The 23596-nt window shown below is 30.8% G+C and overlaps 1 non-coding gene across 1 annotated transcript; it reads right to left on the reverse strand.

Annotated features, from left to right (window-relative positions):
* Positions 1-23257: 23257 nt before the first annotated feature.
* Positions 23258-23329, reverse strand: TRNAC-GCA (transfer RNA cysteine (anticodon GCA)). Its single transcript has one exon. It is a non-coding gene; the product is annotated as a tRNA-Cys (tRNA).
* Between the last annotated feature and the right edge of the window lie 267 nt (positions 23330-23596).

A 23596-nucleotide genomic window follows, 5' to 3' on the forward strand; every position in this document is an offset into this window, starting at 1 on the left:
CCTCTTCGACCCATATAACTAACACCTTTGTTCAAAAGTAAAATAACTAGCCATTGGATGTTTACTTTTTCATTTGGCAAGAGTCCATTTTTACAAAGAAATTTATGTTTTAGTCTTGTTTATTTTGTGCAGTTGACAGAATGGAACATTTATTGATCTGGCTAATGATTAAATGATACATAGCGTAAAAATAACATTGAACACCAATGGAGACATCATGTTTTTCGACTACTCCAATAATTATTAACATAAATAATTTATAAGTTACCAATGATTACTTTTTTATGAGTTAAAAAGAAGAGTGAAGCCCTTGTTATTTTTTTGATAACATCCAATTATTATAATTACTTCTCAAATTATTTGTTGTCAATATAGATTACTAAATCCCATATGGGCATTGTAAAGATAATCCAAGTTTGTTTTGTTTATTTTCTCTAATAAGGTTGCTCCTCGTTGAATGATGAATATTCATGATAGTATCCTTCCAGTTTTGCATATGAATTGTTCTTTTAAATTTAATATTTGGGCAATTGTATTTATGGAGGGATGTATAGGTCTCAAATTTTAGAGTTATCATCTCATTCCATCGTACATCTTAAATACAAGTGCGAATCGGATGGAAATACGTCTTATGAAACAAACTTTGATTGATCATCATAGACCCAAAACTTCTTAAAGACTTTCCACATTATCACAACTTGTACAATAAGTAGAAAAATTTAATTTTTGACTTGAAATTAATATGCTACCCATTCACTGACAGTTTATTTTTTGCCTTTTTTCCTCCATAAAAGGAAATTATTATTTTCAATACCCATACAAGTATATACCACCTTATTCAAGTCATCCAAACTTTCTTCCCTTTATGGTAAAATAATATTATGAATGATAATAAGACTGAGAAAAAATATCCACACACTATTGCAAATATAATTAATTTTTTTACTAATAGGATAATCTACAAAAAAAAAAGTATTAAAGTCATTTTTTGTAAAAAAATTCAATCGTTTTAATTATTATTTTTTTTTTTTCCAAAATAAGAACATAAATATAATTGTTCATAGAAATAGGAAAAGTTTTAAATATTTGAAATAAAGGTTAAATATGAATTTTCCATTGGAAGACTATTATAGAAAAGATGTTTGTTTAAGGTCAGGACCGTCCGCAGTTAGGAGGGGGGGGAGGACTTAAGGGCTTGCTCAGAAAAAAATTTGAACGGCCAAACGACGAAAAATAGGTAATTTACTCAAATTCAAGGAAAGACAACAAAAAGTTGTTTGTCTCTTCCAAAAAATGAAGACACTCGCACCCAAATAATATCCTGCGGAAACACCTCCAAGTGTATAAATATCTATTTTGAAGTAATTCATTATAGACAAACGAATTTACATTATTCTCAAAAATTTTTAAAAAACCACAGTCAGTCAAAAAATTGCATTTTGAAAAGAAAAAAATAGAAAAATTTTGTAAAAAATATTCATATGTTAAATTTTTGGAAAAAAATTTGCAAAATTAAATTTTTTGAAAAAATTTGCAAAATATTAACTTTTTTGGAAAGAAATTTAAAAAATCCAGTTGTTCTAAAAAAACTTACTTTTGGTTCAACAAATTCTAAAAATTATATTTAAAATCTAAAAATTTTTCGGAAAAAAAAGTCAAGTATTAAATATTTTTTGGAAAAAAAATACCAAAAATAAACTTCTTGAAAAAATATGTAAAATATAAATTTTTTTCGAAAAACATTTCAAAAATCTACAGTGATTTACAAAAAAATTAAATTTTTTTGCCAACAAAATTTTAAAAATTACGTTTAAAATAGAAATTTTTTGGGAAAATAAATTTAAGTATGAAATCTTTTGGAAAAAAATTTGCAAAATAAAATTTCTTCAAAACGTATTTCAAATATTAAATATCTGGAAAAAATTTCCAAAAATAAATTTCAAGAAAAAATATTTTAAATAATAAATTTCTTGGAGAAAAATTTCAAAAACCCATTGCTATTCACATGAAATTAAATTTTTTGTAAAAACGCCCATCCCTACCCTGTGAATATTATTGTCTTTTAAAAATGGTAGGATTACAATGAATTGCTGTTATAACTGAGAGTAAAACACGTATGTATCAAACCTTAAAATCTATGACACGTTTTGGTCAATGTCATCAAATAAGGAAGCCAAAAATACATACAAATATAAAGTAAGTATGTGTCAAATCCATTTATGAATCTTTGAATCTTGAAGTATTATACACAAGCGATCAAACTGATATTTTGTGTGTGTGTGTATACTGTATATATATCTACATTTTATGTCGTACGTGTATTTTAAAGTTACTGTGATAAATGACCTTCTCAATAACACAAGTGAGATTGTATTACAGCATTGAGTAATGCTCATATAGGTATAGACTCGTGCCATTTCTTACGTTAAAGTATTGAATGTATGTACATAAATATTGCCAGAGGTTTACATTGTACAGAGATGTATAAAATATGTCCTAGAGAGCGGGAGCAATTTATTTTTTTAGGCAATCTGAACAAGCTTCTTATTTTTTCAAAGATGTTGTCATTATTATTTAATTTTTAAAGACAGAACATCCATCTATAAAGTTATGCGTGTGCTCCAAAAGGACAAAGAGTAACAGTGAGGGATTGCTTAAGAGTAATAAGTTTAAGTTCTTGTTGGACTTGGAGTAGAATTAAAGATCCACATCGGAATAATTCCAGCCTTTATAGCCTTGCTATATACTGTGTGGGGATGTGTGTCTTTTTCCTTTCTCTCACAGGTGATTGTAGCTGATCTAAGAGGGCCTAGTGATTCCACTCCATAGAGCCCAAAAATTTATTGACATATTTGAATCAATTACAGAACTTGTATACAAATTTGTGGGAGTGGTTACGATATCCAATATTGTTAGCTATAGTTTATAACCAATTTCTTATCAGTTTAAAAAGGTAAAATCAGATTCTGCAAATTTGATGGATTGTAATTTATCTTATTTAATAACATTACCTCCAGCCTCAATTACAGTTTAAATAGGGGCCAAAAGCGTGGGTGTCCCTTCGCTACTTGGTTCCATGGTATATCCTGGAATTCTTTTTTGATCCAATAGATAAGTTGTTTTTAGTGTTACAAGGGGTTCGATTTGTTTGTCATTCGATCATGCCACACGCACAAAAATCCATCGAATTTAGTTCCGTCTTGCTTGGAAGCCAAAAGTTGGGCGAGATGAAGTCCTCAAAATTGTCTTGGAGCCATTTGAGACTCAACCTGCATTGCTGTTTTCTCAAAAATCAACTTCAGAGGCTTCAAATTATTTGGGACAACGAATACGTTCATTGTTGCCATTTTTTTCCAACTGGTACAAGATCGAACCATCCAAAAAAATATATATATATCAGCTTCATAAGTACCAGCGTTTGCCTAAGAGAGTGCGCAAAAGTGGTCACATAGAACGTGTGCACCCTGAGCCAGAACCCTTGATATTGTTTCTTTATTTGGGGAGAGGCTGTTAAGCCCAAAAAAATAATATAATTACTTATATAAATTGGTTTATTATATATATATATATTATCAAAAATAAGGCCTCAAAAAGGGCCTAGAGGCGCCACTGAATAGAGTCTAATATTTCATTGACATATTCTACTCAATTAAAATTTTTGTTTCCCAATTTTTTGGGATGGATTTATATACCCAGTAATTTTAGCTAAAGATTAGAACCAATATTTGGCCCCGATGGGTTGATAGAAATTGACGATAATTTATCGAAGATTTGAGAGTTTATCCACACTCAATTTTGAGAAGAATAATTCTAGCCTGCTTTTGTGTTGGCAGGCCACATATGTACTCACATATACATTAAAAGAGTTACATAGAGTAGTCAGTATATGTCTCAAATAACTAAATACATTAAATCACAACTAGTAACCTGTTAGACAAATCAAAAATGGTAGTAAAAGCAATTAATACACAATATTAATTTTATTTCATTAGAATGTGCAAGATCTTTGAACATATTTTTGAAATTTAAAATTCCATTGAGGCTGTTAGACATACTCACCACATACCAATCTGACTTGAATACAAATATTTCATGCACTTTGTTTTCAAAAACGAATACAGGAGTGGACTCTATGTATGTTTGGAAATACCATGTATATTTATACTGACAATTTTTTTTTTTTTTTGCAATTAAAAATTTTTAACGAAAAAGGAATCCATTTACCATCCGATTAAAAGTTGTACGTACATAATTATAGTAATTTTGTGTAAGAATGAACACAAGGAAAAGAATTAATAGACCATATCTGTAACACAAATTTGATTGCGTGTCTTGTATTTTTCCATAAAGAATTGTACCTATGCGTAGCAAATATATATATATATTTTTCCTAACGAAAAAGCAACATCTTTATCTTAAATTGTCTTTGTTTTTAATGTTCTTTTTTTTTTTTCTCTTTCTTATGAAGCGATGAAGTTTCATTATTCTTTTGCATCAAATATTTTTAACTAAAAAAATATAAAAAATGATTTAATGAGTATATTTTAATTAGGTAAACCCAAACACAGTAAAAAAAAACATTACATCTCTTTTAATTAAATTACTTTTAGAATGACTAAAAATATTAATATGTTAATAACATTTTATTCTTAATTAAAGCTACACTTTTTTTTCTAATATAAAATCTTCGTCTTTTTTTGTATAAGTGCTTGTCATGCATATGTTGTTGAAGAGTAAATGCTTTAATAGTGTTGAGGTTCGGTCTAAGATTGATTTTTTTTTCTGGTTCGGTGTATTTTATGGAGCCATTTTTTTGTATGACCAATTCATTTCAGATTTTTCTTTGAAAAAAGTTCTTCATTTTTAGAGGTTAAATAGAGTCTTATTTATTTTTGTTGTCAACTGTCTATTACCTCTCCTCATTTAATACATCATGGCTATTTCATAATTGGTTCTTTCTGATAAATTAAAGAAGTAATACCTAATAAGTTATGAATATTTATGCACCGATTCCAAAAACGTTTCTTCTATGCTCTTTACCACCGTCTCTGCTGGCACTGTTCAGAGATAAGAGGTCTGGTTGTACTCCTCATGGAGTTTGCACTTATTTAATTACAGATTGAAATAATAAAATGTGTACCACTAAATAAAATCAACCCTGTATATATTTTTTTTAAATTTTGAATGACCTTATAACTGTTAATTTTTAATAAAAGACATTATTAATATATTTTTATTTAATGATGCTCTACAATGTAGTTATGGGATCTACGCTGTTAATACCCAATTACATCCATGAAGTTTTTGAACATACAAAATTGTTACATTTCTTAAATCCAAGATTCAAAGACTTACATATCTATTAAATATGAATTTTTTGTGTTAAGGCCAAAATGGTTAGGTGAAAAATTGTATGTCCTTTTTTTGTGGCAAAGTATTTTTTGTTGCATTATGGTCATTTCTAATGGAGGAAATCAAGAAAACGCTATTTGATAAATTTCTGATCTCTCGTTTAAAGTTATTTTGAATCTGTTGTTCGTTTAAAGAAAATACCTATTCTTTTAAAGTTATACTGCAGAATCTAGGTAGATCCGGCTTGTAAAAACTTGTTGAATTATTTTTTATTGTTAAGGTTAAATGTTTATATGTATGTATTAAAAAAGTTGAATGACTCTATCAATGACTGTTTTATAAACTGCAATTCGTATATCTTTTAAGAAGATGAATTTTTTTTTTTTAAGTTTTTGAATGATTTTACAATGTGCAGGTCAATCTCATATAACCAAGCCTGGGATCTCAGGCCAGTGTCCCTTCCCTTAATAATATATGCACTGTTTTTATCCCATTTTTTTACATAGTAAGAGCTCATTAAAAATAAAGACAGTGGCATTTTCAGACAAATCAATCAAGCAAAAACAACACATTGACTTCAAAAATATTAGTTCACACACACACTTAATATTTCATGGGGGCAGCATATTTTAAGGGATAGCTAATTGTGAAAATATATATATATATATAAATGCATAAAGGTAGAAATTTTTATAAATTTGTAGTCTAAAAGCAATTATATTTGCTCTCCCCTTCCATCTTTTTGTAAAAGTAGAACCCTTGCCTCAAATGCCATTAAATATGATATTTTCTGATGAATTTTTTTGAGTTATATATATTTATCAAAATATTTGTTTTATTAACTTGATCAAATAAAAGAGGGAACTATTCACGTGGAGCCATTCTTTGAATCCAAAAAGGTTTTTTTTAATGCTGTCAAGCAGAAAAGACAATTGTCCAATAGAAATATATCTTATAAAGGATATTTTAATTACTCATGAATAGTCAATGTCAGGCGAAATTATTGTCACATCTTCACTATCTAATCATCAATGAAATCCTGAAAAGTATCAGAATATGATTCAGACACCAGCGCTCCTCTTCACTGGATTGTTCCAGAAGGCCGTGGGGACCTGACTGGATTCTCGAGGAAGACATTTACCATGTCTATATGTATGCTATCTCAATTCTGTTCTCCAATTATGTACTCTAAAACATTGTTCATAAAAAATACTCTTGACCTCTCAAAATTTGCATGATAGAGATGAGTACAAAATATCGGTTGGACCGGTAATTTTAATCATTAAATCAAGCTAATATTATGACTTGATTAAATGAGAAATTTCCAAAGAATTTTTGGAAGGTGTAAAGTCCCAGGAAAACGGAATATCTGAATCTCCGGAAATAAGCCCTAGTATACCTACATAAGATAAAGTTTTCATGTTGCTTTCTTGTCTTGTCTTGTACTGGTTCTTCAAACTCTGCAATTCAGCAAGATTTCTTGTGAATAAATAAATTTTTGTGATAACTTTCCGTATGTGTAAGACCCATAATAATCCCGGCATAATGAGATTCCGGGCCACAAACTCTAGTACAAACATCAGTACAACATCCTTGTTGTTTTCTTTTTTTTTTTGTGTCCTCAAATACGGCAGTTACGGAGGATTTCCCGGAAAACTTCAAACTATCAGGGCAATTTTTCGTTGGTGTAAAACTCTGACAAATTCCGGGAAAACGAGGTACTGGGAGACATACTATAGTACATACATCAGATAATGTTTTCTACTTTTTGTTTTGTTTTGGTTCTTCAACCTCCACTATTCTGCGGGATTTCCCAGGAAATAAGTATTTTCCTGGTAATTTTCGATAAAAATCGGGAAAACTAGATCCCGATAGACAAACTCTAATTATGATGTTTTTTTGTTGTTGTCCTGTCTTGTGTTGGTTTTTCAAACTCAGTGGTTCTGTGAGATTTTCAGGGAGAATACATATTTCCCTGTTAATTTTTCGTAACTCCAAAACTCCTGGGGAAGAAAGATCCTGGGAGCAACACTCTAGTCTGATGCATATATCAGATAATATATTCTTCTTGTCTTTTCTTGCGTTGGTTCTTCAAAACCTTCAGTTCTGCAGGATTTCCAATATATGTAAAACTCCTCAAATCCTGAGATCCTGCTTTAAAAAAAAAACTTTAATACCTACATCTTGAGCTCTATGCAAATATGAATAATGTATATTTAAAAGATTGCTGCTTAAATACAGTTTAAGATATTGCAACTTTTTTTATAAACATTGGGTAACTGCTAATTTCCTCAAGTAAGGCACGTAGAGTCGATAGATTTTAAGTGTATGCATGTAATTTTGCGTGTTAAAGATACTCATAGTCTATAACATTTATAATTATTATATGCAAAGAACCGTTATCAAGAGAGACGGAAGCTATTATATTATGTATTACATAAAACAACAAAAAAACAAAAATGGATGGGGAATTTAACAAAGGAAAAAATTTGTAGTTCATTAATTTTCCTACACGTTTAAAAATATGATAATAAATTGCCATTGAATTCCGATTTGATAGTTACTCTTATTTTTATTTGTACCTGAGTACAACTAAATTCTTCTTTAACTTATTCAATTACTCAATATAAAACATTATTCTTACTGGAGTATCCCTTTTTTTAAATTCATTTAAATACGAGGGTAGTATGAAAAGTTTCTGAAAACGAGTGTAGAATCTCCACCTAAAATCAAAAAGAGTTATTTATCTTAATTTGTTTGAAAATTATGGTAGATTATGGATTTGTTACCTCTCAAACTTAAATGTTCTCCTACTGTGGACATATATAATTTTCGTGTACCAAGTTTGATCAAAATATATTTGTAACTTTTGCTGTAATCCAATGACAACTTGATACTAGATTTTGTACATTTTCAGACAAACAACCAAATTAACTCACTCGAGCAACTGTTGCATAACAACTGATCGTCTAAAATGGCTGAAACTTTGGTGAGTAGCTATCAACAAATGATAAATAGATCTGACTACATTTATTTAAGATTTTTGCCATACTCACGTTGAGATCGGAAACTTTTAATACCATCTTCTTTCATATAAATTAGATCTTTTTATATTTGAAAATAGTACAATTTAGAGGATGTAACTAAGCAGATTAACAGATACAATTTACATATAGTGAGATGATTATATATCCTAAAGGTGCCCTCATTAGACATCATTTTGTATAGAACCATCTCTCTTAGACCAAATCATTTGAAACATCATAGAGCAAAATTATCGCAGCATTTTAGTACAAGTTGTAATCTATGTAAGAAGATAGCACAAATTACAGTTTATAAGTCTCATAATACTTAATTTAATTAAAATATCAATAATTTTAATAACTAGCATTATTTTCATACTACCGGGCCGTGCAGAATTATTTACCGATTTTTTTTCAGAACATATCGCGGACAATAATGACATTTCGAATGACTTGAGAAACAATTTATTCATACATTTTTAGAATAATAAAATAGTTTGTGATCAAATTTAATCAATGTAGCCACCATTTGACTCAATGACACTGGTCAGGCGACGTCTGAAGCTGCCACAGACTTTCTGGATGTAATCGGAGTCCATGGAGGCCCAGGCCTTGTTCACAGCAGCCTTTAAGGCATTTATGTTCTTGTGTCGTTTTTTGCAGACCTTGGTCTCCACGTGCGCCTAGATACAGAAGTCTAGTGGGTTCAGATCAGGGCTCTGGGGGGCAGTAGTCCTTGGGCCAAAAGTTCTTGTTGTCGTTGAGCCACTCCTGAGCTTTCTTGGAAGCGTGGGTGGGTGCTCCATCTTGTTGAAAACCCCAAGGAGAGTTGCCGACTATGGATTTGATCCACGGAAGGACCTTGGACGCCAGAATCTTCACATAATCCTACGCTGTTAACCTCACCCAACATCCCAAAAGACCCTACATCATCACCGAAGCAGGGTGCATTGTTGTTGCCACATAGCGGTGCTTATCTTGCACATTTCCAAAGCTCACAACACGGTTATTTTGCCTGTTCAAAACAGGATCGACCAGAAAAGTTTTCTCATCTGAAAAAATGATGATGCGTCCAGATGAGCTCTTGATATCATTCAAGATTTTCTTGGTACGCTCAAATCTGACTTCTCGCAGACGTTCAGCTAGCAGAGGGCGTTCAGTACGCCTCAGGGACTTTCCTCCGCCCTTTTCAATGCCCCTGAAACAGTTGATCTCGACGTTCCCATCTTTCTGGCCATGTCGGCAATGGACCTGTTGGGAGTCCTCTTGAACACTGCCTTTACTTGCCTTGTTGAGACAGTGGGCTTCCTGCCAGCCCCAGGGGAATGCTTGAGATCACCCCCAGCCTCCAAGCGCTTGGAAACGTTGTAAATTGTCTTCAACGAGGCCCCAACCTGTTCCTTAATGTTGTTATGAGGTACTCCCGCTCGGAGGAGGGCTGCAATTTCGATTCTCTTTGTTTCCTGATTGGACATGGTCTCACGTGTGGAAGTTGTTACGCTCTCACAGGAAGGTTTTTTGTTTATTTTAACAGTAAAAATACGAAATCATCAGATTGGTTGCCACAAAACCTCTTAAAAAGTATATTTACATCATCGGTAAATAATTTTGCGCGGCCCGGTATATTTTCATTTGGATCAATTAAAATTATTTATATATTTTGTAACTAGTGGAGGGTGCCTCTGTTGTTGCCGTTCTGAATAGAGGGGAACAGAAACACATAATGAAGTTAAAAGAAAAGGGTCAGAGAGATGGATGTAGAAAGAGACAGAAGGTGATTAGGGTAGAGAAAGAGAGAAAGAGAGAAGAGGATATTATTTCGGTCAAAGTCACACTCTTAATAATCTTGGATGCCCAAAAAATATCATAGGAATATGCTTGATTATTTCATACGTCTACTTGCTAAATTTCAGACTCATTTGATCAACCTTTCTTGGATTCCATGTGTGATAAGATCAAAAACAGACTTATCAAGATATATAAGATTATATAATGCCCCCTTCCAAATGATGAAAGCTTGGAAACCCCCTACATTTTACATTCTATTGTTCATTTTCAAAATCATGGAATGGTCAATTCATTAAATATCCAAAAACTTAGCTGCAAAATCTAAAATATCACCGATATAGATCCAACAAAAATGACTTGCCTTTAATATACCTTAATATATCTCATATAAAAAAATTCACATTTGACTCCTTACCCCTTCAGTATCCTTACATTCTGTTGAAAAATGTTTAGGGTATATTTTCCAATTGACGGAAAAACGTTGAACATAAAAATGATATTGTATTCTGATTTGATTATCATGTATAGTTGTTTTTATTCTTAATTGCAATTCCTATCAAATAGCTAGGATTTTTATCCTTGAAAATTGCAGTAACAGGAAAACAAAGCATAACTAGATAGTATAGCAGCATGAATGGCAAAGTGGTAATTTGGCACAAGATCAATTTGGCAAAGTGGTTATTCGGTAATGGATCTGTTCGGCAAAGTGCCCGTGCACATTGCACGGTTATTCAAATACATCACTCTTTCCCATTTTTGAAACAAAATACACGAAAATAATGTGTAATCCAACTGCAAATTGGAAATAATGCGTTTGGCTAGATGACCACGGCCGGACGCATTCATTTTGTCTAAAAATGACTAAAACCTTGCTGTCACAATTATAACTGACCACTATTAGTTGTCGTCCTTTCTACCTCATATTAAAATCGTCAAAGTTTTTTCAAGTTCCCCTCCCACTTCCTAGGCCTTGGTGAATAGAGAGGTATCAATTGACATCAAATCTTGGATATGATGGCAATTGAAGCGTCAATCCTTGTACATGTAGTATTAATTTTCATTAAAAAGGTTAGACCGTTAAAAAAAGAAACTCTTTCTGTACATTTTAACTACATATTATGTAGAACAGTGGTTCTCAAACACTGAAAAACGTACCACAGGTGATACATGAACTCGCATTTAGTGATACACAAAAAGGATTGGAGGGCGTGGGGATTATTAAAAAAAGGTCAAGAAATATATGTTTTATAAGAAAGGCATTCAAAAAGAATATATATTCAGTTCCCAATTGTCATCAAAAACTGTGCATAACATTCTGTCAAAAATTGTCTAATTAAAAAAAAAAAAAATTAAGTAACAGTGATATTTGAAAATAATTGATATTTTCCCCATTTAATATGCAATTTAAAGGTTTGAGAGGCATTTATGTACAACGTTACAAAACCCCGTTTTTCATCATCTTAGAATAACTTTTATGATGTTTTTAATAATTATATTCCATATATAATTAAGCTCTTATTTTTTGACGGTATAAATCAAGCAAAGTATGGCTTACCATGTATTCTCTTAACTATGTAATAACACTTGCTTTAATTTCGCATTTCCATTAAATGGTCCAAGGATGAAACAAGCACCTACATAGTTGCTAATGCAGATGCTAAGTATCCCACTTATACAATATACAATATATAGGTATTAGAAAAATTAATTTTCAAGAATGAGCTAAGAAAATTGAGTTTGCATACAAATATGTAGCAATATTTTTTGGACTCTTGCATAGGTAAACATTCAGTTTCATAGGATTTACTTCCTTCTAAAAGAGTAGGTATATACAGGGTGGCCCATCTAAATTAGGAAAATCGTTAAAGAACGAACAAGAATTTGTATTAATTGAAGGCTACATTTAATGACATTCAATTATTCATCACGATATCTGCTTCTCTTGATAACCTCGCCACACGGCGCCGGAAGGATTGGCAGGTAAGGGTTTGCTATTCTAGGGGTAATCGACTATTTCAGGGCCTCCGAAGACGAATGATACTTGGCATAGGCCTCATGCACGATCCTCCCTATAGATGGAAATGCCTATAATTAGCCTATAATTACCTATGCCTTCCAAAGTTTCCTACTCTGTGAGGCCAATAGGTTTTAAATAAAACAAAAATTCTAGTTCGTTCGTTATAAGCCTTTTAAGGGTTTCCCAATATATCTGGACGACCCTGTACATATATATATATACATTCCATAATAATGAAAAAGTTGTTTTTTAAATTAAGTATATTTGTATACAATATTTTCCTTGTTAAATGCAAAATTATGTATAGCATGACTGCTTATCTAATTAATAAATCCTGTATATAAATTAATTTATGACACACTTTATAAATGAATTTTTAGAAAAATCATGAATTGCAATCCAAAAGTTTATTGAATAATAATTATTCTATTGTTTTTCTTCTGCGTTTAAATAAAAACAACTATTGAAATATATCAATTCATTTTCCAGATCACAAAAGAAAGCCACAATCACGTCCCAGGCATACTGCACGCCAATGACAACGTGTGAATACTCCATGACCAAAAAGTGGTAATAAACTAAAGATTTTACACAGTTTTAAAAGCGAAATGATGTTTCTTATTTACAATATTTCATTAAAAGCAATCTTCTTGAATGTCACTTAGAAATAAATGATAATGGAAAGAAACATAATTGTTCAATTTGACAATTACATTTACAAGAGTCATTTACAATAATTACTCATTTTAAGACTTTAATGGGAATATGAAATCAACAAAGTTTAAATGAATATCTCTTAAGAAGTAGTTCTACAGCTTTATACAGTGTGTACCCAGGGTTTTTAAATAAGTAAACCCAAGATTACTATGATAAATTTATAAAATGATGACGTAGAAACGGAGACAATTACTTTGGGCGAAAGAGCTTCCAAATAATTTATGAGTTTTAAAACAAATGTTAATATTACTTTTTTAAACACTAAATAACTTTAGAAAGTTTATGGACGACATATGTAACGCAAAAAAAGATTGAGAACTCTTATTTCAGGTGTATGTATATATAAGTCAAATCATGCAAAAATTATATTGTTTAAATTATATTCTACCCTTGTAAGATCAGCATTTGTATACCATAGACTTACTGTACAGTGTACGAAATAAAATCTTGGACTTTTCGAGAACGACCAAATATGGCAAACTTTTGCAAAAATGAAAAAGAGTACAATATTGAGGCTTTAGCAGAGCTTTCTTTTTTCATATATCTTTCTAGTTTTCAAAATGATATCCCTTGGCTGCAACCTGGGCATAAAGGTGCCTCAGCTCTTCTTCGTGATATTCTCGGATATGGACGTCAACTGCTACTCGACAGAGGCCTTTAGATCATCCAAATTTCGGTATGAGGTAGACTCTCTTCTCAACAATGCTTCAAATGGTATCATTCACAAGTATGTAATATATTACAAATCTCGGAGAATGAGTGAAGTCCAGACTTCGTTGACCTCATATCTAGCTACGACCCTATGTGTACCACCTAAGAAAATATAAAGATTTCCAAGTATCCTCGTTATGGCCAAACTGAACATACAATTAATAGTAAATATTTAACCTATTAACGATGTTCCTCACCACGTACTACTAGAGGGAGATCACGCACCATAGTTGGATCATCATTGGCTTGAGATCATTATGTTAGCATTGAGACGTCCCAAAATATCCAATAGCATTTAGTTACAGCTTAATCCCTTTTATTTTTAATCACAAAGTTTCGTTATGCAGCCAAATTACAGCTGAACGAGTTTTGAATTTTATCCCATGTCTCTTAGTGTAAAAATGTTAAATCAACAAAATGAAAAGCAACAGGTGTTGGTGCCTTTAAGTCTGGAGAGACCCTTAGCTTCTCCATCTGGACTGCCTAAAATATCAATAAGTCCATGACAGGCTCATACAGACAAGAAGAACCAAAAATTATGCAGCAACAAAATGGCTGACTTCTGGCCTGCCGCCATGTACCCTCCTCCAGCCGTGACATCAACCCACTGGACTTTGACATTGGGGTTGTCTTGGAGAAGAATGTACAAATTTGGATTCACCCCAAGCTGCCATCATGACAGCATGGTACGTCATGGGCACGACCTTCATCATCAAGAGATGCCAATCTGTTCACCGGCGTGTCGAGGCTGTTATTGCTTGAAAAGGAGGACATATTTAATACGAAGTATAGTATTTAAACATATAGAGAATTGTGTTTGAATTGTCTTTTCTTGATTCTATAAAAAACAAGTTTTTCGTAGTTCAGTCATGCTACTGTAAGTTTTGGGTCCTCGTTCTGTATGTAAGCAATTGATTTACTTATTCATAAATCATTATTTGCTTATCTTGTTTACTATAAAAATGCATTAATATATATTTAATAAATATTATGATCCTGGGCGTCATTTACATTGTAACATTTTTAAATATATCATTTATGGATCATGTAGGTATAATCTTTTTTTAATTTTGCATCCTTTTATTCATATATTTGCACTCTTTCAATGATGGTGGGAGTAAAAAGTTATGTCATAAAAGAGGATTTGTATCATGTCCAAATATTTATTTAAAGCTCTCATTTCTACTCCTCCGTCAAGAAGGTGAACAAAATTGTATTTTCTAAACATTTGATAAATACTACAAAATATCAAATCAATGTTTTGTTTTTCTGCTACCAAGAGTGTATTTTGTAACAAGCCTAGTTTTACTAATGTACTTAAATAAAGCAAAGTAGCTCAATGGACATCATACTCGGGATAAATATTCTCTTGAATTCAGTGTGCGTTAATTTATGTCTCGGTCGTTCTAAGAGAAGGAAATATACTGGATGTAAATGGACTTCAAAGACTATTCCTAGATCAGAAGGAGTTAATGTAATGTTAAAATGTTTACTTATACAGTGCAACTCCATCTGACCAATTAAATAAACATTTAAAAAAGTACATTACTAATATTTTGACAACATCCCGGTTGTTCAAAAAGTCTTTGACCAATTTGATCGTGCTGTATGAATATATAAAATAGCTGATTCAAATGGAAAAATTTGATTGGAACTTTATAAAATCTCTTAAATCTTTATCATATAGTTGATCAAAGACTTCTCGAAAGCCCAGTATGTGTTTCATTAACACAAAAGCAAGCTATACTGAAATTTTCTCAAAATAGAGTTTAGATTAGATACATTTTGTTTCTTAGACAAACTATCGTCAATTAAAAATAGTTATTATAATTATCCTTTGAAGAATGAGTCTTAAATTATACTTAAAGTAGCCAAAATTCATTGTTGATTCAAAATTGATAAATTCTACATATTTGAAAGACTATATCGGCTGTCAAATAAAGTATAATAAATCAAATAAAATGATATATAAACTATTTTCTCTTAACAGTTTTGAGTATCTCAAATCATTCCAAAAATTTGAATACAAAGCCTATGACAGTGAAATATTGGGCTGGATGTAGATACGCAATGAAAAAAATATATATGGCATTTCCTTCCTTTTTTTTTTCTTAATTATTGTTCAAAATTGTTCACTCACAAGTCTTACTACTGATATGAAAAAATCAGTATTCCTCAAGAAGCTGAATTATATTAGTAATAATTATGGTTAGTTAATCTTTTTATTTTTAAAATGTCAATTTAAAAATGAGTTCGTGATGTCATCAATGAATATTCTTAGAATAACAAATTTAACCATTATATCAACCTTTCTATCATTAACATCACTTGATATTAGTAAGTTATGAGTTAAACATTTGGCAGCTGCATATGGTTAAGATGCTTACATCTCTATTGGTGATACTCAGGGTCATTAATGAGTAAACGCACTAAATCCTTAGAAGATGTCTAAGCTTTGCAAAATAAATTTTTACCATGACACTTTTCATATGTTTTTTTAAGCATATCGACTAAACATATTTTCTACAATTATTAAATAAACTGCATTTCATTTCAAAATTTGAATCAAAATATCACTGAACAAATAGTTTAATCTTTCTCTTTCCATAACTTGAAGGTGATATTTTAAGTTAAAAATTTCACCAACATAACTTTAATCGACAAAGTCGAAATAAAATTTCAAAATTATATTATAAGGCTTACAAGTTAAAATAAAACATTTTTTTAACACATCTATTATTTTCAAAAATACTTAATGAGTTGAAATTAAACGACAAGCTCAGAAGATATGATCATTTGAAATTTGATGACGACCATTGTTTTTTTTTTCTAAAATAGAAATAATAAAAAAGTTCATTTATTAGAAATTAATTATCTGATTGCAAAAAAATAATAGATTATGGCATTAACTAAAACAAACATCCTCTTGATATTTGTACATTTTGTAGGTGATATTTATTGTAAAAAATGAATATAGTTTAACGACCATCAAAAATCCTATATAATGTCATAATTCCAAAACGAAATAATATTCAAATAAACTAAAAATGCAATTCTTGGCCGTATATTTTTAATTTTTTAAATATTTCCTTTTGAATTTTAAATAAAAAGTTAAGAAAATATGACAATTTGAAATTTGTTGAGCACCATTGTTTTTTCGTGTTTTTTTTTTCTAAAAGTTGCAAAAATAAAATGACTCCAAATCTTGTCATTATAAAAATTAAATCTACCAAATTTAATAAAAGGTTGAGGTAGTTTGTATGAAAAATTACATTAATTTGGTGGTGACATGATGTGGAACTACAAAATATCATTTACATTCCGTTTTGTAAAAACTTTTGTTGTATAGTAGAAAAAATATATATATCTAAAAAATGAAATTGGCATATAACTTTAATTGAATGGTTTTAACATTGATTAAAAAACATGGAATGATAAGTATTATACATAGAAACAACATTCATAATCAAAAAATTAGTTGCATGAAGAATATATTAGAAGATGCTATAATTTTTATGTAAATCGCCATTATAATATTCAAATATTGATTACACCGTAAGCAAATATCAACGCACCTCGATGCAAAAGAAGAGCTCAAAATCTCTCTAGACCACCCAAATTATATGAAGGTTTTTATGTTCGTACATAAGCACATACCTATAATTTTTTATTACTCGATAGGTGCTAGTATATTCATAGCTACATAGTTACAATCCTCCACATAATTTTATGGGATTAAAAAACAATTTATAACTTAAGGCATTGTCTATATATGTTGTGGAAATGTTTGGTTGTAAAAAGTAAAAGTGATTCACCAAAGGGACTCAAATTGATAAATAATTATTATTTATTAATGGGTAATTGTGGTCCGTCAGCATAAAAGCAATCTAGAATTAGTATTATTATAATTGTAACGGGCCGAGGTACATTGTAACATTTAACAAATTATCGTCAATGTATATCAGCAAATTATTTGATTAACCCATTGAAGGAGGTTTTGCAAATTGCACCATCAATAGCAAAAATGCAAAGTCACAAATAAATAATTGGAAATTGATAGATTTTATAGGAAGGGGTGTATCAGGACTAAATCTAGTCTTATCAATCAAATAAAGGTTATCAACCATAGGTAAGGATCTTTGCTATCCCATGGTATCCCAGAAATTTGAACAAAAAGCTTATAATTGATTGAAATATACCCATTAAATATTGGGTTGTTTATATGGGCAAATATAAACTGGTTTTTATTGTAATTTTTCCAATCGTAAGGTGGGCATAGTCTTGAAATGTTTATTTTGATTAAAAATGATAAATGAATAAAATTTGAGATATATTGATCAATGTTCAAAGGTTTGGAGAGACCCCCTGAAGTACTACTAATTAAAATTAGTAAATTTAAATCAAATAAAACATTTTATACATATGAAAAAATGCATTATTTTAGATGAGTAAACAGTCTTTCTAAACTTATAATCTGGTTTTGCTCTTAAATGATTATTTCTTGTTTATAAACAATGTTTCATTATTGTATATGCATGGTACGTATAAATTAAGATCTTAACTTTTTTTTTAAAACATGATTGCTAGGTAATTTTTTTAAGAAATTACACTCCTCAACAGAAGTATAGCCATACGAGGTGAGTTCAAAAAGTAAGGGATTTATATTTGTTTAGGAAAAAGTATTTATTTTTTCATCAGTACTTATGTTCTCATGATCATGATTTGTGTAGTTTAACTATTCACATATGACCAGTTAAAGCTCTCTAGAACATTAAATACTCATTTACACCAAATTAAGTTACATTATTGCACAAAAAAAAAAAATGCTGTAAAATCCAGGCGAAAATAAATCTATAATGATTTCTATGCACAAATGTATTGTACATGTCTAGACAATTTTTGTTTTGCTATTTGTATAATTGAAATAATAATTGCTACAACACTCAAAGGTAATATTAAAATCCAATTATATGTACTCAAATGACTTACACTATAGATAGGTATTGAACAAATTATCATAATTAATTGTTAATGGATTGATTCTAAATCTGATTATGTTTAAATATGTTATTGACATTTTTACATATGAAACCAATAGTGTTGTAATTAATAATGGTCCGGCCCTTATTTAAGACCAAAGACGTCGGTCTATTCCAATCTCACTTCTTATTCCTTACAGAAAGTAAAACCGATCTTTCGTGATACCCCAAAGGCCCCCTTTCCGATAAAAGCTAAGCTATTTTTATGCCAAACATAACTCAAATTGTTAGTGTCACCATGTCAATTTTCGGTTTCTCTGTTTTTACAAAATTACTAAAAATATCAGCCCCATCCTCTGCAAATATTAAATTATAAAAAGAAATCACTTTGGAAGGTCTACAGCGTGGGGATAAAGAAATTGCATAAACATTGAATTATAGTTTTATTTCGGCTATTATTAATTTCTAATTCCTTGTGAAACCAAACTATATCTAAAACAAAAATAAACAAGTTTTTTTGTTCCCATGCCTCCAAGTGTAAAAATATCGGAGTAATTACAAAAAAGGCAACACTTGTGCGATTTCCTCAGAGCTGGTCAGTGCCGAGAAAGCTTTTAAAACTGTGTACATCTTCATGCCTACAAAATGAAGAAGTCAATTTGAACCCCATAACACCAAGAAGAACAAAAACTTATGTAGCAACAACATGGCTGACTTCTGGCCTCTCTCCATGTTGTCCTCCTCCAGCCTAGACCTCCAGAGTATTAGAATACAATAAACACTTCAAATGACCTTTTTAACTTATTTTATGTCATTGTCGTATTTTTTCAGTTCTTCAACACCATTTTTAGTGGGAGCGCTCGTGCCTTCCCTTGCAGGTTTCTATTATTAAATGGATCAACCCCCTGGACTTTAGAGTTTAGGGTGTCTTAGACAATAATGTATGCTGCACCTTTCATTCAACAACTTGCCATCATAACAGCATCGTACACCTTGGAAACGGTCTTCATCGTTCAGCCTTGCCAGTCTGTTCCTAGCGTGTACAGGCTATTATTGCGTGTGAAGAAGGATAAATTTCATTGAAAATATAGCTAAATATAGTATTTAAACATATTGAAAATTGGGTTTCAGTTGTCTTTTCTTGATTCCATAAAAATCACGTTTTTCTTAATTTATTTTTTGCAAGTTTTGTGTCCTCACTTTGTATATTGCACATTCCAATTGCAGTTATTTACATTTAAATAATAGTCACTCCTTACCCATACTACGAATATAATTAAATTCAATATAATATGTAAATGAATAACCATAAAAAAAAACATGAGTACTAACAAACCAAGAACTCTACATAGGAAGGTACATGCATAATATGCCAAAATGAATTAAGAATCGCACATAAAAAATTAAACCCTTCAACAGGAAATCTTAGTTCTACGAACATGTGTACCCACAAAAATTTACGTAGTATAATAAAATAGAATTACTTTTTAAATGTAATGTTAAAATCTAATTACTAATGTTCTGGGTATTTTACTCACATAGAGGGTACTTTAAAAATACTTTTCATTGATTGTCTTCTAATTTTCATGCAACGTAAAATAATATTACTGGATACGAGATTCTGATTTATTTTTTTTTCAAACATAGAATATAATAAATCTATAAACCATCCATTGGAAAATGATCTTGGTTAATTTATCGCCCATTACGGCTCATTTAGGTTAACCCCACTATAATCAAATATATTTTAATAAACATAGTTCCAAAGGCTATTACACGGGGTGGACACTTGAAACTTACAAACTTATATTATATTGTTTTGATAGATTCTGTGGGAATAAATTAAAGCTGTCAAAAATTGTGTAGGTAGCCATGTATATCAAGTACCTGCTGCTTTTTGAATTTTTTAAATCAGACGAGAATTTCTCGTCGCAGCCAGATTAAAGGCTTAGGGTTTCAACTCCTCCTCGTACGGGTCACACCTCAACAGAGGTAGTCAGGTAGACTGGAATGGCTCATAAGACCATCAACAATGTTAATAAGAGGTTATACAACAAGGAGACCATAAAGAAGGAGGCCCCCTAAAAAAAAGTCCTTATTAATGCAGATGACCTCAAGGGCGCCCTTGATCTGGTTCCCGGAGGGTTAAATGCACACAGCAGTCATGTAAATCGACGTTTTTAAGACAAACCTGCTCCTTTGTGTCCATAAAAATTTATCAGACGCCAACGTTGTCTCTCAGAAAGATGGGCCCCCGCTCCCACTACGGAAATTACTCAGACCTTCTCAGCTAACAATATTGTTTTCTAGGACAAGAGAATGTGTTCACCATACAGACCAAATGTCAATCCCCTCGACTTTTCTTTCTAGCCGTACATCGAGAGAAGGGCCTATTGCATCTGTCATCCAAACGTTGAATCCATGAATGCCTCTGTCGGCGAGGAGTAAGCAGCAATGGACCTAAACTTCATTGCCTATACTTGCAACTATTTTCTCAATATGCTTGTCTTCATCTTTGGGCCAATGGTGACCGAATAGAATAAATCAATTTTACATTGGCTATTTATCAGAAAAAGAATAAAAAGATTTTAGTTAAATGTATTATTATAGAATTGTAGGCTTTTTTCTTTCCAAGTGTTTAAGTTTCAAATTTCTACCAGGTACTTAATTTTTTATAAAATTGTTACGAGTAATTACGAAGTTGCATGATTCTAAGTCTTGCTTCTAAAAACTTAATAATAAAACTTTAATACATTTATTTTTTCAATAATTATGAAAGTAAAATTGTTAATATTTATTTACTAAAATTACAAAGACATTATCAACATTAAAAATTAGTAGAAATGAGAAAATGGTACATGATTGTCTCCGAAAAAAGACAATTTTTCCATTAATATTCTCCAAATCTATTTTTTTAAATCTCATTTGAAAACTGTAATTGGAATATTATTTATGTTCTATAATTTCAGATCTATAATTGAATACTCTTGATTCCGAGTAACATATCTCTACACAATGTTACTTCTGATTAATGATAATCACATAAATATTTCAAAATCATAGTTTGAATGTCAAAATTCAAATATCAAGGCAACACTGAATTTTGATAAAGGTGTGAGTCTACATACTTTGTAGACACACATATTTAAAGACATATACACAAATATGTTTGTATAATTAAACAATACATGTAAGAGGTAATTGCAGGTAAATTTTTTCCTTACTCTGTTGGTGTTTATGTACAACTATTCATAAAGTATTATATGTAAAAATATTTGCATTTTTTCTTTAAAAAAAAAAGATTCATTACAAGGTAATTTATCTTCGTTTTATTTGTTTAACTAATGGGCTCTTATGTAAAATGTAACTTGAGATGTTATGAATAATGTGAACTTCCAAATGCTTTCATGTCATTCCGTGTCGGTATTTCATTTCCACTTGGTTCCCTTTAGCAAGGCTCTGTCTGACGCAGTTTTTACAATACAACTTATTTTCTGTTAATTTTCATACATAAGTGGCTACATTGGCATAATATTAATAGTCTAAACTAAATTTTTATCTAAAAGACTTGAGGAAAAGATAAAACACTCAGTCACGGCGTTACTTACTTGTATCACACAACCTTTCATACGAAAAGGAACCTAAAAACGACCCAAAATCATTTAGTAGTTAGCCAATCATGGGACAATTCTTCACAACTATGGAACTATTACACAATAATGGTTGAGAAGACTACGCAACCTAACAAGAGCTAATTATAGTTAATTAAACCAATCAACGCTCAAAGACTTTTAACTGTTTGGGTTAGGGCTTTCATATAAAAGTATTGGATCACAAAACGATGACCAATTTTCTCCATTTTCACAAATACGCTGACAGCGTTCACTATTAATGGCTGCCAGACAAATACTAAAGAACATGGAGTAAATATATAATTTTCAGATTGTGTAATTTATAATACAGTGGTTTTATTAATAACTACCGCCATCTCTTAGTCGAGAGGAGTACTTCTGAGACCGCCTTTGTTAGCTCATAAGTACGTGCTAGACTCTTGAACTCTAAGATACTCTCTGTAAACAATAAAAATAATACAAAATTATCAAGAATTGTCTAAGTGGGCTCTGTTCATCTGTTAACTTGCATCATTGTTAAGGATGGGGTTTTTGTAGAGAAACATAATAACTTTATTTTTCTTACGCTCTACAAAAGTCTTAGCCCTAGTCATTTTGTGATCGAAGGTATGTGAAGGAGTGAACATAATTTAGATAAAGGTTATTTTTTTTTATTGTTATTATTTCAATTCACTTTTCTCCTCTTTTTTTAGTGCTTCTTCAGTCTGGGTTAGATTGACTAAAGTGTGTGTTTCCATTATATATTAACATTGATATTATTTATTCATAAAAATATTATCTAACGTGACTCATACCAACGGGTTGACCTAAAAAACTCTGACACCAAAATTAAAAGACAATTTTGTAACTTCTAGAAAAAGATTAGCGTCCTTAAAACTTTTCTTCAGATAAAAATGGAAGATTCAATTGAACCTAAGAGAGTTGTAGACTGAATTATTATGTATAGAAATAGATCCTCTTAAGGGCTGCAATAATAAAATATGCCTGTCATTTCACTATAATAAACCTATAATATAGAACATAAAAATAAAAAAATTTAGGGGGCACACGGATTTGAACCATGGACCTATCGATCTGCAGTCGATTGCTCTACCACTGAGCTATACCCCCACTTGATATAACATGAAAATATTGTTCAATAAATTCCGCGTTTTGATACAAAAGTAAAAATAAAAAGCGTACACATGGACGTACATATGTACACGGGATGTACGCATGGTGTACATACACACATATATATATATTCACGGTAAAATTCACTATGTATACACGTTTCATTCTATTTAGAAATCATCAAATAACATATGTTTCCTCACTAATAAAAACATAGCAGCGTTTATATATAATTCAAATTTTAATATATACACACATGATTTA

The sequence above is a fragment of the Lepeophtheirus salmonis genome, chromosome 8 (genome assembly GCF_016086655.4).
Source record: "Lepeophtheirus salmonis chromosome 8, UVic_Lsal_1.4, whole genome shotgun sequence".
Lineage (NCBI taxonomy): Eukaryota > Metazoa > Arthropoda > Copepoda > Siphonostomatoida > Caligidae > Lepeophtheirus > Lepeophtheirus salmonis.